Genomic DNA, 17,670 nt, shown 5'->3' on the forward strand with positions numbered 1-17,670 from the left:
TATAAACATGTGTCTTCTGTGGTAGACATTGACTATCAAGCTACTGGATTCTTTGTTCTGACATCCTATGAGACAGAAACTTGAGCAAATCTTCAATGCCAATATTTCCTAAATATATTTTATGAAAATTTCCATAACCTTTATTTAAACACAAATGAAAATTGAGGCTATGGTCTTTGGGATCCTGCTTAAAATTCAATCTTTAAAGGAGTTTTGTTGCTTTGTTAGAGCCTCATATATAATAATTGGACCATACTGACAAAAATACATCATCTGAATGCAGACATGAGAAGTCACTAGGACAAAATGTTCGTGGTGGAAACCTTACACATAACTAACCATCATGGCTTTGTAGCAGTGCTATGCAAAACAAGGCAAAGCTGCTGACCATGTCTAGACTGATAGTAATATGACCACTAATGCCATGTGACTTTTTCCCCATGAGAAGCATATAGCTAGGCAGCATGAACACATCACTGTATCAATGTCAATTTCTCAAATTTACTAATTACATAGAATTCTGTGTAAAACAGCATATCAGTCATTGTTTCTGGGAAAGCTTGTGGAGGAGAGAGTCAGGGGGAATGGAAATAAACTTTAATCAAAGGAAAGAAATTTAGAAGAAACTTTGGAGACCCAAGAAAAGTGAAAAGATACAGGTAAACAGGAAAGACAAAGAAGTTCCCTACATAGAAGGGAGCCCAACACAGCCTCGGGCCTCTAGCTCCCTAATTCAGGAGGAACTTCAATCAGATTCCCAAGTGTAAGCCAGATGGAAACCAGATAGGCCTCTGCTCATAAAATATCACAGCTCTCAAAAGTCTTCATTAAATTTGGCTTTTGATAAGAAAGTGGTTTCTCTGGGAGATACGTTAGTGACAGAACCCCTATTGAATCACTGTGTGACTAGGAGGACAGCAATCAAGCACCGTCTTGAGATTCTATTGTTAAAAACTGAGCTATCCTAGAGCCTGAGGTCAAAGAACAACACACTAGTCTGGGAACTTCAACTGGGCTCACCACAAACCCTGTGTGAGAGACAGGCCAGAAGGGCAGTTGTGGAGAGGAGGAGAGTCTTACAATGGTAGCCCTAGTGTATAGGCTGCAGAAGGCTAACTCAGGTGTGGCAGCACATAAGGAGAAATAACCCTACTTACTGAGGCTTAGTACAGACTCCAACTGATAATTATCCTACAGTCTGATGACGCCAAGGCTGAGACCAATAAGCAAATCAAATTCTTAAACCAACTAGCCATCGTGTACTAATGTTGAGCCAAAGAATTCTAAATTCCATACATGGTACTCACAAATATATCCCTCCAACATGGTGACTAATTCCTAAGTCTTTAAAGCACTCTTTCCTTCCTCCATTCCCTAATAGACAGTCAGAATAACTGAGTCATATCTAGGGAATCTAAGCAAGGTGTATATAACAACCCTACAAGAACTCAAAGCTAAATGTGGCCAGTAGGGTCACTGGCCTCTGTGAAGAAAGCTCTAGTGAATATAGATACACAGAAACAGGAAAAAACACAAGAAAGACAAGAGCCCCCCCCCCCAGTGGGGTGGGGCGCTCACTGAATGATGTTACTAACTGTCTCGAATATTTCCGGACCCAGAAAGAAGCCATTCTAACATCTATTCTGTTGAAAAGTCTTTTCCTGGTATGGTTCCTTAAACCTTTTCTCTTGTTTTCTGTGTGTTTAGCAAGATTTTTTTTTCTTTTTACTAGAAAACATTTTTAATCTTTTATATCTCTTTTTACCTTTTACTAATCTCATTTATTGACTATCCCTACATTTACCCTAAATAATGTTGATCATCATGACAGTCTAGAGAGGTTTTGCCATGTTTAGTTCTATGCTCATTGTTGTGGGGCTGTATCTCAGTTGTGGGTGTGGATCCTGTTGGGCTGAGTTGTGGTTCCTGAGTGACTCTCCCCCAGGCATCTGGAACCATGGCTTGGGGGGAAGAAGTGCGGAAATTTGACTGAGTTCACTCCAAGTGGCACCAGGTGGACAGTGGACTATGAGAAGCCACCAAGCTCTGCCCAGGCATGGAGAGGTCTTAGCCTGAACCAGCAGGAGAAGAGCTCTTGGGTCGGTGGTCTCAGGGCTGAGGCAGCTGACCGGGAGATTGGTGGTCTCAGTCCTTGGGCACCAAGATGCTGCTGGGAGACCAAAGAAGGACTGAGATGGAGGGGACATACGGGCTGGACCAGCCCGAAGCCAAAAGGGATGAGGGGGAGAAGCTCCGGCAGTGCCTCATGGGGTAGTGAGACTCTTGGTCACAATGACTCGCTTGGCTGGGTCATGACTGGCTCTGCTAGCTTGTTTGAGTTGGTGGGCTCCATGGCTGGAATGTAGAGAGGGCCTCAGTGGGAGATTAGTTGGTGGCTCAGTAGTCGAAGGCCCCCTCCACAGTTCTCTAAAGGGCCCCAAAGACATGAGAAAGTCCATGATTTTAAAAGGTTTATTGTCATGGTGGAAAGCAGATGAACCTGTACCCTGTGTCCTCAGGACGGGCCTGAGGTTAAATACCTTTTGTGAGTAAGAAGAGGGTCTGGGAAGGAATGCTTAATTGGCTATGCCCTCTGGCTTTTAGGTATCTCATTAATATGGAGATCTCTTGAGGCTCTGAAACCTGTAGTCACACCCTCTACCTGTGTTAGGTGACCTAAGGCCACAAACTTTTCTTTGGGAGGGGCTGTGGATAACTGAAAGTAACCAGGACCCAGGAGCAAGGTCTAACTCCTACTATCCCATTAGGATCACCAGAGTTCAAAGCAGCCTCAACTGGGTACCCCACTGCCTCTAACAGCCCACCACCCCACACATTGTGATGTTTTAGTGACTTCTATTTGACTTTAGGTACATTTCTTAACATTTTTATAGTTTGATGCTATAGGTGCTACAGGAATTTCTTTTCTCCAATTGAGTAGTAGTAAGGGTTAAATCTTAAAGAATAACATGTTCATTAACAAAATATCTCCTGTCAAGCAGTGGTGGTGCAGGCCTTTAATCCTAGGACCCAGGAGGCAGAGACAAGTTGATTTCTCTGTGTTCAAGGCCAGTATAGTCTAAAATGAGTTTCCAGACTGCCAAGGCTAGACAGAGAAACCCTGTCTCAAAACAAAACAAAACAAAACAAAACAAAACAAATAAACTAAAATTAACAACCACCCCAAATCAAAATAAAACAGAGAAGACATTTCTCCAAACTGAAGAAGAGGTATCTGAACTAACAAATGAGTACATGGTAAACACAAAAACATCATAAACATAAAAATATTTTAAACAGGAAATGCATGAAGTTCTCTTAAATACAGAATAAATGAAATAAATTTCCATTTCTTATAACACTCACAAGTCAGTAGCAATAAAACTACAGAAATATATGGACAAGGCTTGAATTGCTTGCAGGTCATCAAATAAATCAAAGAAAAAACTTAGAAGTTCCCATAGACTAATGAAATAAAATTGTAACTTACCAGAATCCTTGGATCTTTGGGATACAGATTAACCATGTCTAAGAGGAAAGTTTAGAGTTGTGAGTATTCATTTAAAAGAAAAAGATAAATAAGGAGGAGGAGGAGGAAGAGGAGAAGGAGAAAGAAAGAAGGAAGGAAAGTTCTGCTGAACCTAATTGTGACCCACAATGACCTAGTAAGCAAGAGCAATCTGAACCTTATTACAGATAACAAGAAATATTAAAAATAATGGAGGAAGAGAATTAAAAGAAGACCAAAAGAGCAACACACTGAAACAACACAAGAGTTGCTTCATTGAAAAAATAAGAAAAAGTTTAAAAAAATCTTTAATCAAGTAAAAGAAAAAATTCAAATTAATAAATTTAGAGATGGAAAGCTGTGGATTACTACAGATTCCAGTTAAATATAGAAAATCATTAAGAAGTACTTTGAAATTTTAAATTTAAATACTTGTAAAATTAAATAAGATGAATAAATTTCTAGATATATATGACCTACCAGAATTAAATCAAAAGAATACAAGTAAACATCCATAAATGTTAATAAGACTAAATAACTAATTAAAAGCATCATAGCATATAAAACTCCAGGACCAGATAGATTGTTAGCTGAATTCTATAAAATTTTTCAAGGAGAACTAATGTCAATGTTCCTTAAAGTGTTCTATAAAATAGAACTACAAAATTCTTTCTTTGGCCAAGTATTATCTTGGAGTAAAAAACAGATAAAGATAAAACATAGAAAGAAAACTATGCATAAGAATTCTCAATAAAATTTCTTCAAGTCAAGAAGAAGAACTAGAGAGATGTCTCAGAGATTATAGCATTCACTACTTTTGCATTGAACTTGGGTTTAGATCCCAGCACCCATATGGTGGTCTACAATCATCCATAACTTCAGTTATAGGGAATCTGACACCCTTTTCTGGCCTGCACAGGCACCACAGAAGCATGTGGCATAATATAGATATGCAGTGAAATCATTTATATACATAAAATAAAAATAAATAAATCTCTAAACAAATATGGCAAACCAAGAATGCATAAGTGGTTTAACATACACAAACCAAGAAATATAATGCACCATGTAAATATAATTACAGTCAGAAATCACTTGGCCAACTTGGTGAATGCAAAAAAGGTTATTTGACACAGTTTAAAATTCCTTTACAATAAAAGTACCTAAGAAACCATAAATAAAAGTTACATACTTTAATACAATAGAAGACATATGTAGCAACCTGTAATAACTTTATAGTAAATGGGGTAAGGAGAAAGCATTTTTTTTTATAAATCAGGAATGAGAAAAAGATACTCATTCTTTCCAATGTTACTCTGTACTATACGTGCTTGAAATTTTAGGTACAGAAATAATAAAATAGGAAAAATTCAAATAGGAAAGGAAGAACTTGTGAAATCCTTAAAAGACCCTACAGGCTTCATAAGAGAACTTCTAGACTAGTTGAAAACTTTCAGTAAAAACATAAAATCATTTTATGGGAATCAGAGTTTTCCTACATGCATAACAGTAATAAACAGTATGTCAAATATACTTAGAAGTAAATAATTTACAGTAACACATAAATGCTTATGAATAAACCTCACAAGTAGTCACAAGTCTCAAAAATAAACCTCTGAATATATTAGAAGATAAAATATCATTCCTCCCCCATAATATTCATTGACCAGTGAATTGAATATTATAAAAATAGGTATAGTATCAAAAATAATGCACATATTCAAGTCAACCTTGATCAAAATCTCAATGAAAATCCTCACGGATTTGGATAGGAAATATTAAAATTGACATGCAAGTTTGGGGGTTCCTAATAGCTAGAAGAATATTGAGTAGGAATAACAATGCTAGAGACATCCCAATCCTAAATCTCAAATTATATTAGAGAACATGTTAATGAACAGTGCATTGTACAAATGCATGCACAGGATAAGCAGAATAGAATAGTGGACATGTAAACAAACTCATTCAGTTAGCCAACTACACTTGAATGGTGATGTAAATATACACATTGAAGAAAAGTCAGTCTTATTAATAAACAGTCTTAGGAAAAGTGTATTCATTTCCATATGTAGAAGGATAAAACTAGATTCCTATCTTTTAGTCTGGATAAAATCAGTTTAAAATGGATCAAAGACTTTGTTGACAATCTGAAACTTGGAAACTTCTGAAGGAAAAATACTTTACAATATAAGTACAGACAACAATCTTTTGAATAGGTTTCCAGCACAGGAAACAACCCCAATAATTGACAAATGGAATTACATGAAACCAAGACATGTATGTACAACTGTACAGCAAAGGAAAAAACAATTAACAAGATATTTCACAGAATGGGAAAAGTAAGTTTGTCAGCAACATGGCATACATGGGATTAACAACATGGTATGTGAAGAACTTCAAAAATTATACTAAAATGTCCACAGTTGTACAATAAATAAATGAACTATATAACATAGGTATAAAGGCCAATAAACACTTTAAAAATGGTTTAACAGTATTAGCCTTAATCAGTTAAATACAAACTAAAATTCGTGTGAAATTCTAGATCATTCCACTCAAAATGAACATCATCAGGAAAAGAAGTGAATTAGAACTTGGAGACAGAGGGAACAAAGTAAAATATGATCAAGATACATTGCTTGAAATTCTCAAAAAATTAATAACATAATAAAGCAGTTTACAGCAAACACATTGCCAGCATTGACTTTAATGGGGAGAAACTCAAAGCCTTTACACTAAACTCAGGGAGAAGACAAGGTTGTCTGCTCTCTTCATACCTATTCAATATAGTACTTGAAGTCTTAGCTAGGGATACTAAAAAGTAAGAGCTCAAGGGGATCCAAATTGGAAAGGAAGAAGTCAAAATATCTTTATTTTCAGATGATATGATAGCATACACAAGTAACCCTTAAAATCCACTGTAAAAATTCTACAGCTGAGAAATACATCCTGCCTAGTTGCAGGATAAAAATTGACTCACAAAATCAACAGCCCACCTATATACGAATGACATGTAGACTAAGAAAGAAATCAGTTAATCAACATCTTTCACCATAGCCTCAAATGATATATAATTTCAAGTGGGTATCTCTAACCAAGCAAGTAAAAAACATGAATAATAAAAGGTCAAGTTATTGAAGAAAGTAATTGTTGAAGATAGCAGAAGATGGAAAATCTACTATGATCATGGATCGTGAACCAGGTTACAGAATGGGAAACATTTTTGCCAATTCCGTATCCAATAGATGTCTAATATTCAAAATATATAAAGAACTAAAAAAAACTGAATAACAAGAGAACGAATAATTCAACTTAAAAATAAGATCACACGTCTAAACAGAAAATTCTCAAAAGAGAAACCTCAAATGGCTGAGAAACACTATACTTAAAGAAATGTTCAACATTCACTATTAAAGAAATGAAAGTAAAAATATTTTGAGAATTCTGTCAGAGCTGCTATGATCAATAAAACAAATATTAGATCATCCTGTTGAGTTTGTGAAGTAAGAGGAACACTTATCCATTGATGATGAGAGTGCAAACTCTGTACAGCTACTATGGGCATCAGTAAAAAGGTTCTTCAGGAAGGTGGAAATTGATCTGTTTAAAGATCCCTTCATACCTCCCTTGGGCATGCATATATATATATATATATATATATATATATATATATATATATATACACCCAAAGTATGCTTCATCCCACCAAAAAGATGCTTGTTCAACTTTGTTCACTGTGGTTCTGTTCACAAAAGTCAGAAATTGGTAACAACCTAGAAGCCCTTCAACAACTGAACAGAGGGTGAAAATGTGGCAAATTTACACAACGGAATCTTAGCCAGGAATTTAAAAATCAAATAACTAAATTCACAGGTAAATATATGGAATGAGTAAAAGTCATCCTGAGTGAGGTAATCCAGATTCAGAAAGACAATTATGACTTGAATACACTTGTATGTGGATGTTAGTTCTTCAGTCATTAACAATCAAGCTACAGTCTATATAATGACAATGGCTAAAATTAGGTTAGGGACATGGGTTGAGGGTGAGAGTTCAGGTAGATCTCTCTAGGAAAAGAAAATAGAATAGATAATTATGGATGGATAGGGAGTGGCTAGAAAAGGAGAATCAAGTGAGGAGAAAGAGGGAAGATGTAGATGAGGAAGAAAATACATGGAAAGATTGTTAAAATTGAGGGGAAATTGAGGTGTTGTATGGAAACCTAATGTGTAGAAGCTTCATAAAATGTATACATATATAAAGAGAGTCTAAATGTTATTGCCAAATAATGGGGGAGACAGAACCTCAACTGGCATTTCTTGTTACCAAATAGAACTTTCAGTACATGGATTGTGTTACATCTTATTGAGTTCTGGGCCAAAGGAGTCCCACGAGAATTCTTCAAATACCCAGGTTGTTGTCAAGGCTTTAGGTTGCTATCCACAAACAGATAGCAATCCTAAGTTGTTGCTGAAGACAACACCTACATACTCATTGAACATTGAGAAATCTATCTAGTGTTTACATAGAGCCATCACCCCTGTGTGCTAGCATCTTTCATACATGAAGATACTCTCCAGGCTACCAAAGGAGTATAGGCACCAACCCAGCTATTAAACACTGGATTGGCAAGATGTCATTCCTGTAAGAAATGCTAGTACTGTTTTATAAAGGAGCAGTACCATAAAATGAATCCTAAATACATATTGATATAGTCATAGATCAATGCCTTACTGAGACATCATTCTAGAAGCTTCCTCTTGCAACTGATAGGAGTAACCTACATCATAAAATATTCAGAGAGTGAGACACTTTGGAACACTCATCCATACATGGGATGTCTCCATTAAATCTCTCCCTTCAGAGATCAGGGAATCTTACAGAGGACAATATAGAAAAAAAAATCTGAGAGCCAGAAGGAATGGAGGATACCAGCAAAACAAGACACTCTAAATCAACAGAAACCACACACATGTAATCTCACAGAGATTGAAGCAGCATGCTCAGAGCCTGCAGAGATCTGAATCAGATAAGGTCCTAGAGCTGAAAGGAGAGGCGAACATATGCCCCCATCCCTAGCCCAAAAGCCATCTCCAATTAATCACCACATAAAAATTAAATTTTAGTTTTCACAGGGGATCTTACTGGGGAAACAAACTACTCTTAAAGGTAGGAAGCATGACCAAGAGTAGATAGCCAATAGAAAATTAACTCAATGGCACTTTTGGAGATTCTGTCTTATGATGTCATGTCGGGGCTTTAAAATATCTATTTTTAATCTCTCTCTCTCTCTCTCTCTCTCTCTCTCTCTCTCACACACACACACACACACACACACACACACACACACACACATGCATTGAGTTCCATTGATCCTTTGGGTATATATTATGTCTTCTAGTTTAGTGCTTTTATGGAATTCCTGAATGTGAGATTCAATGAGTTCTACATCTGTATCTATTTCCTGTGCCTTCTCTTGGGCTCTTTTACTTCTGTTTATTTGTTTTGTCCTATTCCAATGTGCTAGTTTTGTTTTATCTTATTATATTTTATTTTATTATTATCACTTAGAAGCTTGTTTGTAATAAGAGACAGAAAGGGGGTGGATCCAGAAGGGAGGAACAGTGGGAGGAACTAGGAGGAATAGTGGGAGGGAAAATTATAATCAAGAGAGATTATGTAAGGGGGGAAAGCTATTTTTAATACAAGAATAAAACAAAACAATTTACCACAGTACTAAAAAAACCTGACTTTCTGAACATAGTTTATTATTTGTAACATATGCAAACACTGTGGACTCTGGGACTCACTGAGATTTTGTTTTGTTCTGTCTGTCTTCACTCTTGATACGTACATTAAAATTTTCCACTCTAGCAATATAAAACTTACAAAACAAAAAAGATTATATAGTACTTGAAAAAATTCCTTGGAGAAATAGAGACTTTTCAAGGGTTTTAGACATAGGAAAGATTTTTAGAGGCTTGTTTTTAATACAATAAAGAATATGCCACAGACCAAATGTTGTCTGGATGACGATAAAAACTATTGTGGTTTAAACTGTACTTCTAGGAGTAAAATGTGTTATAGGAATCCCATGGTATAAAGTGAGAATTTGTATTTCATTACATCCAAGACAAATATGCAAGGAAATATCGTCTGCCCTGGACTACCTTGTCTGGCCTCAGTGACAGAGGGTGCTCCTAGCCTTGCAGAAACAGGAAGTGGCAGGGTGGAGGAATACCCAGGAGGATTCCACCCACTCAGAGAAGAAGGCAATGGGAAGTGAGGAAGGACAGTAGGAGGGGGAGACCAGGAGGGGCAGTAAGCAGGATGTCAAGTGAATAAATAAAAGTATAAAACTAAACAACAACAACAACAACAAACAGAATTTACCCTTTATTTGAATAAGGTAAAGTGAAAGCTTAATAATACTTTGTATTTTGAAGAAAAGAAATGCATGTGTGTATGCGTTTAATATAAAATATAAATTCTATTCTACGAAGTAGATTCTTTATTTTGAGTAGCCATGTGAACAAAATTCTTCATGCTTTGAACAGCAAATTTCCGGATAATGTAGCAACAACCAACTCTCAAAGCAAGCACCATCATGACTAGTATTTAATGAAAGCTGATCACAATCCAGCTCACAGTCTCTGCATATCAGTAAGCCTTACACATAAATAAGCATGAGTGGACAGGCTTCTTGGTCCTATTTCTTATTGCTTTGTGCTCTACAACTGGAGACATATATTGTCACACCTTTGACATAGGCTGGCATTGTCAGAGTTTATCCTGTGTGCACTAGTTCCAATCCCCAGGAAGGTCTTTCATTTCACTAGCTTTGAGTATTCAAGACATGTTGAGTTGAACTTCAGCCTTCAGAATATCAGTGATAATATAAGGATAAATAAATAAGAGTAATATAATAAGGCAAATAATAAGAATAAATATAATTAAGACAAATAAATATGGAACTATAAAAATGAAGTGAATGGTAAATTTTTTATTTGTAAAACCATGACTTAATATTCAATTATATTAAGTTTTATTAATGACTTGATAAGCACTATAATCAATACAAAAAATGTGAACACTGAAATAGAAAATACATATTTTTATGAGCTTTAGATGTCACAATCTCTATGAATATATGTATGCTTCAGCATACATTTAAGCAATCAGAGTATTTCTTCTCAGGCTTAGAGCATGACATCTTCTCTTTTGATTGATAATATGGCAAGGATATCTTCCATGGTTAAAGACAGTGATATTTTTATTTTTAAAGATTGCAATGATTTAAGCTGCTTTTCCAGGATGTTCCAATGTGTTTGGAGGTATATCACTACCTCCTAGTCACAGTCAAGTACAGCAGAGCACTGCACATAACATTAGGGTGTGTAGTGTGGTGGCGTATGAATATGTGTGGGTATAGGAAAAATGATAATAATCACAGTAGGTCTCCAGTATTAATGTAGTCATTGGTGTCTGGAGTTGGGGCCCTAGGACAGATATTTTAATAAGGAAAACCGCATAAAAATAGTTCATAGTTTGGAGAGGAAAATGCTTCTTTGCTACAGCAGTCTCTAGGAAAATTTCTCCAATTTTAAAGCATGGCTCAGTAGTCTGGTATGCTAAAAATTCAGATTGCGTAGCAAAACTGGCTGCCACAATTCATTACCAGTATCTCAAAAAGGTCAACACTGATCAGAGATTATATTGTTTGTTACAAATATCAACTGACTTGAGTTTAATTGAGTCTCATAGAAACAGATTCTGAATTAAAAGCTACATAGATTACAAGTCTCAGAAGACGAAATTGTGAAGTAAGAAGAGCAAATTCCACAAAGCAAGGTCTTGATCCACAGTGCAAATGGAGCTGAAACAGAGACAACCCTATCTGCCAGGTCCTGTGAACATTCTGTACTATCGTAAGCTGAGATTTTGTACTTCTGTATTAGCCAAATAACAAGGAGAAGAGTCTGGATGGAGGAATTGTCCAGAAACCAAGGACAAAGTTATCCAGGAAATGCATTTGAGAGTCTAGAGCAGGAAAAATTCCCAGCAGCTAAGATATATATGTATATGTGTATGTGTATGTGTATGTGTATGTGTATGTGTGTATATATATATATGTACATGTACATGTACATGTACATATACATATACATATATATATATATATGGACCATTAAGAGTAGATCTGAGGAAGACACCACAGTACTCACTCCAAAATCAAAAATGAAAGAAAGAGAGCAAGCACAGTCAAATTCATCAAAGGAAACGTGTTTTAAAGGTTAAATGGGAATGTTTGGGTACACAATGTAGATTGAAAAGGTTGTACTATGCAGCAGGGATGGAAAATAAGATACTGCACTCATTGTTGCTGCTGCTGCTGTTGTTTATAGACATGTTTTGAGACATGGTTTCTCTATATGTCTCTGGCTCTCTTGGAACTTACTCTGTAGACCAGGCTGGCCTCCAACTCATAGAGAACCACCTGCCTCTCCTGGGACCACTGTCCAGCTAACATACTGCACTTTAGAACTTAAAATTTAGGATAGGATTCTATGTCCATACTGACTCACAAGAAGAGACAATCAAAGCAGCTCTAAACAAACTCTAAGACTTCTCTTTGTCTACTGAATCAAGTCAGGTAAGCATCCTAAATGGTACTGAATGCTGATGTGCAAAGTTAATGCACCAGTCCCACCAGGTGTTTACGTTTGAAAGATAATGATAATCAGAGCAGGCTGTGAAGACTTCAGATCAAAAAGGAGTCCTAAAGAGTGGCAGAAATATACCCCCAATGTCACAGGAGTGCAGTGCCAATGGAAACAGTCACTCACCATTAGGCATGCTGTCAAGTTAAAATATAAACTCCAATATTTGTAAAAGCTATTTAAACTGCATTGCTCTCATAATTAATGATTTTTGAAAACAACCATAGCTAATAGAGAATGGGGAAATGACAGGTGGAAACAGAGAGCCCGAAAGTGAAAAGTGTGCCAATGGTGGAATTTCCAGGGCCAAGGGGACATAGGAGAGGTCGAAGACTGGGTGGTCATTCTGGAGTCTCAGCTCATGAAGTGTCCATTTTATGGCTGATCCCTTACTATGGATGTCATGAAATTATTTTAATCCTCCTCATATTTTCAAGTGTTTGTTTTGCAGCTTTTCATTTGTATTCTTGGTTAGTAATCCCACATCCCTACTTTCAATATATTTTAAATACTACTTTTTTTCAATGCCTCCTCTCAACTCTGAAGCACTCAAAACAGATTTTTTTTTTTGAAAAATACAGTTTTCTGGATAATTTTGTAGCAAGTAGTGTTTTACATATATTGTCAGTTTTAGTTTTAACTGCCTGGATAAGTACCCAAGATGCTCTCACTTTTCCCAAGTCACCAACTCTGATCATTGTTCCATTATGGGCTATACTTTCAGTATATGGGCCTTTTGGTTGAGGGCACATCATATCCAAACTACACAATTCTACCATTACACCTTGTATTCATATACATCTTACAATGAAAAAATGGATCCAGTCAACATTGAAATGCTTCTATCATCTTAAAAGTTCTATCATTTTTCAAGATTCCAAGTCTGTAGTCTATTCAGAGACCACGGCAAACTCTTAGATATGGAGCCATGTAAAACTGAAAACAGCAAGATACCTGCTTCCAACATACACATCAATGACACAGGGTAAAATTTGCTACTCTGAAGTGATGGATAGGAGCCTAGAAATGTGGAATGGGTCAAAACAAGACTGAAAGCCACCAAGGCAAGCATAAGACCCAATTGTTAGGTGTCTGACAATCAGGAAACTTGGGAGACATCATGGTATATGCTCCAAAGGTTTGGTAAGCCTTACTCATGAGTCCAGACCATCCATATCCCATATAGATTCTCCCTTTTGTGCACTCAGCTCACCATGTGCTTCTTTCCATAGCAGACTTTCTACATACCTAGAAGCTTCAATTTCCTTGGAGTTTCCACTCAAGGTTTGGCTTCAGTCTCCTCAAAGCTTCATGCATCATCCTATGCCTTTCAAGTGTACACTGTATAATATCTGCCATAATTTTTACTGAAGAATTTGTGTTCTTCTTAAACAAAGGGGATGCAAAGCATGCATCCTCATTGCCTTCTCCTAACAAACTTTACTTCCTTGGGCAATCATAACTGGACTATCAATATAAGTATCTTTATATGCTGCTTGTTATGCCTCCTTAATATACATCAGTTAATTTGCTGTTGAGTGAATTGTATCTAAGAAGAAACTTTATTGAAAAAATTAGGAGTGAAATTTTTTCTTTAGTAAAAAACTTGACAAGGATACAATGAGAGTTGTAAAAGCTTCTAGCAGTTGGTCAAAGATTTTGAGGGTCTGTAAGCCCTGTTTTTAAATGATTAACTTACAAAGTTTAGATATTTAGGAACCTATGAGGTTTGAAAAGTATGGCAAGGTAGTTCAGAAATCTGAAGCTAATCAGTATGGTGACCTATCAGTTTCACATTCATTTTGAAGACTTGCTTTCTTTTCTGCATGAGAGTGTTTTAACCACTGAAGATCACTTAGAGGCACTGTTATTAAAAGTTGACTTTGAAACTTTAAATACACACCAAACCCCAAACTCCAACCTTAGAAAAGAAAAACAGCCTATTATGTAAGTTACAGATGCCCTGACAGGAAGACAGTAAAACCTCACAGGTCATTTACTTGGTCACATCTTGTTAACACAAAATGTATCCAGATAGGCCCAAAGCACTCCTTCCCACAATGGAAATGATTTTTTGATCCAAAGCTTTGATTCTTATACTCATGATCTAACTTTTAATTTTAGAGATACAGATCTTCCCAGTTGGTGTAAACTCCTGGGGAATTTACTAATACAGCTGAGAGCGTAGAGGCCGTCTTCCTTCTCTGCCACGTGCAGAAACCACAGAGGGATAGTTTCCTTCCAGGGGACTGTCCAGAGTGACTCTGAAGCTCAGAGTAAACAGCCATCTTGGATCTGCTCTTGCCACTACCCTTCCTGGCTTCTGCTCTGAGCTTCTCAACCCCGCCTATAATTGCCAGCTAATTAAAGACGATTTCATCTTTTAACCTTCCTTCTTCTTGACACTAGTCAGTTAAACCTCTCCCCTTGCTCCCAGTTCTTTTCTCCAGATATCATACCTGTCTTTGGCTCCGTTCATGGGGAAATTTCCCAGCTTCCTTCTAGTTGTAAAATCCACTCTGTTCCTCTCTCCTGCTTCCAAATTCCCCAGCCAACGCCAGACTCCTCCCCACACAGTTCTATCCACCCCTCAACTTGTCTTCCAGGCCTAGATGTTCTCTTTTGGCTGTTCCCCAAGGCAGGCTCAGTTCTGGGCTCAGTCTCTGTTGTGACAGAGATGGTTCCAGTTTCTTAGGACATACTCAGCCTTGCCAAAATTCTCTGCCTTTAGATGGCTTCTCCAGTTTCCCTACTGAGACAGATGACATTTCTGGGCCTAAGTTTTTCAAAGTCAGGCTGAGCAGGTCTTTAAAGCTAACTAATGATCAGCCTTTGAAGTTGCTTTTCCTTTAAGAAATTCTTCCACCTGGAACATCTTGTTACATGGAGAAGGTGTTAAATGCATCCATTCCTAGAGGATTAGGTTTAGATGGTCTTTGAGTAATTATGTTGGGATTCTTTAACTGTTCACAAGACAGATCTGATGTATGTGTCTAGGTTTTTGAACCAGAGCAGACACTGCCACCCTGTTTGTTCTTACATGCCTTCTTTCTGAAGGAGTTAAGATCTGTGTCACTTTTTGTCCCTTGTCCTCAGCCATAGTTCACTCCACACTGACAGAGACAGAGTGTGCCTTCAGAGCTTTCCAAGACAGTTGCAGAGAAGGCTGGCAATATAACAAAGCCTGGTAGACTGCCAAAGAAAGGTTGATAAAGTGACTTAGAAAGGCTCAGACTAAGGGAGGCATTGCCAACTGACTGGTCCTGAAGACCAAGGGATGTAACAGTAGACAAATATCCTGAATGCCATAGTCTGGCTTTTGCCCTGTTTTCCTTTCACCTGTGATTACAGAAAAATGGAGTTGGACTTGGAAATGTTTCAATCAACAAGGAAACTGGGGCAAAAGAGATTATTACTTTAAAAAAATGCCTCGGTATGAAGACAGAAATGTGGTGGTAGGAAAAAGTCAACTTGCTAATGAGACAATGTCTTCATGAAACACACAAACATGCACATGTGCACATGTGTGAATGCACATGCACACAGATGAATACATGTAAACACATGCACACACATGCATACACATGTACATACACATATACACAGACACATCCATCCATACACCAACACATGCATATACATACTCTTCTACAGGCACACACAAACACATATGTATGCACACACATACAAACATACACATACACTCAAACATCATACACTGCATACTCTGCTTTGGAAATGCTCCTGAGGACCACCACTGTGCAAAGTGTTCGTCCAAGATATCTTCAGTGTTATTAAAATGCAAGAGGAATCTTTTTACCTGCATATAAGTATAGCTGTTCCTCTCATCAAAAAAGCTTCTTTTGAAACAGACAAAGACCACTCAGGAATCACTCACTAACTTGTCAAAATACAGAGGACAAGAGACAATGGGGTGCTCAGTCCCAGTTGACAGATCTACAATAACCCTGCTATACCTGTCTCAAGGAGCATCTCAGGTGAGAAAGCTGAGAGAATATAAACTACAAAAAACCAGGATTTCAGATGTGAGGTGGTGTCTTCAGTATATAACTGGGAAGATATACTCATGAAGTCTCAAAGCTATAGTTAAGTACTAAGATAGGCACAGTGATCACCCCTTCCAAACTGGAAGCAATATCACAAGGTCACACCCATAGATGAAGAGCTATATGTAACTAATAGCTGCTGAGTCAGAGATGTTTAGTCTTCTTCAGGGACAAGACACCAATCCCAAGCTGTTGTAACTTCTTCCCAAATAAGCCCATGTAAAAACACACAACTAAGTTATTATACTTATAAACTATATGCCTAGATTGGGCAAATCAATCACTATACTAATCTATTCTGCAGCTATGAGAAACCTTGCTACTTGTGACTTCTCCAGGCCATGTGGTTCTGCTCTATTTTCCTTCCTCTCTGAAATTATCCATCCCATCTTTCCCTTCCACTGCCCAATCATCTGCTCTAGCCTTTATGTGATCAGTCAGAATGGGAAGAAGGTTCAGTGAGGTCACCTGAGTATGTGATCTACTTGAGGGAGCAGGATTAACATCAAAATACAAAGAGCACCAGGACAAGCCACAACAACAAGCAGTCAATAATATATACACATAAGAGCAACAGTAAATGGACTCTCTCTATCTCTCTCTCTGTCTCTGTCTCTGTCTCTCTCTCTCTGTGTGTGTGTGCATGTGTGTGTGTATGTGTGTGTTTGTGTGTGTGTATGTGTATGTGCGCGCACACATGCACACACTCTTGTGTACATGATAATAATTAAAGGAAAAGGGGTCATGAATTTGAGAGGGAATGAGTGGGATATGGGAGAAGTTAGAAGGAAGAGGAAGGAGTAGTGACAAATGTTAAAGTAAGTTTAAACAATAGCATACTTCAAAGATCTTATGTTCCTTACACAGGATAAAAGCATAGTTTGGATTTTTAAAGTGAATGTTAATAATTATAAATCACAATAAAGCATATCTCCCTCCAATCCCTGAAATCTTGAACTACTAAGTATAGTTTTACCAATATATCTGTGCTAAAATACAAAAAAAGAGAATAGCTAGATGTATATAATTATAAGACTAAAAGGAATTTGAGAAGCTGGCTAAATATGACTTCACCCCTTTGTGATGACTTACTGTTCAGAAGAGTGTGGGTTTTATAAGTTAGAATTTTCTGAATACTGAATTTGATACATAATAGAGTCCAATCAGGGAAAGTGACTATTATCAGTGCAGCTCATGAAATGTGCTCAACTCTTAACTCTCTCAGAACTGAGAGAAGAAAGGTTTGAAAACTAGAGCTGTATTATTGATTACTAAGAGTTTAGGTATGTACACCTCGGTTCTGTTTATTCTCCTGGTAAATACAGCTAGTAAAACAGATAATCATGTGTTCTCTTAAATGCATAAATTGGAATTT

At 37.1% G+C, this 17,670-nt stretch overlaps 1 protein-coding gene across 1 annotated transcript in view; it reads right to left on the bottom strand.

The window, feature by feature from the left end:
- LOC114623391 (retinal dehydrogenase 1) overlaps positions 1-14,775 on the bottom strand; it is a 132,027-nt gene extending 117,252 nt beyond the window's left edge. Inside the window, exon 1 of the mRNA XM_028770063.1 lies at positions 14,688-14,775. The gene's annotated coding sequence lies outside the window, so the exon portion shown is untranslated. The remainder of the gene's footprint in view (positions 1-14,687) is intronic.
- Between the last annotated feature and the right edge of the window lie 2,895 nt (positions 14,776-17,670).

The sequence above is a fragment of the Grammomys surdaster genome, unplaced genomic scaffold (genome assembly GCF_004785775.1).
Source record: "Grammomys surdaster isolate TR1022 unplaced genomic scaffold, NIH_TR_1.0 198, whole genome shotgun sequence".
Classification (NCBI taxonomy): Eukaryota; Metazoa; Chordata; class Mammalia; order Rodentia; family Muridae; genus Grammomys; species Grammomys surdaster.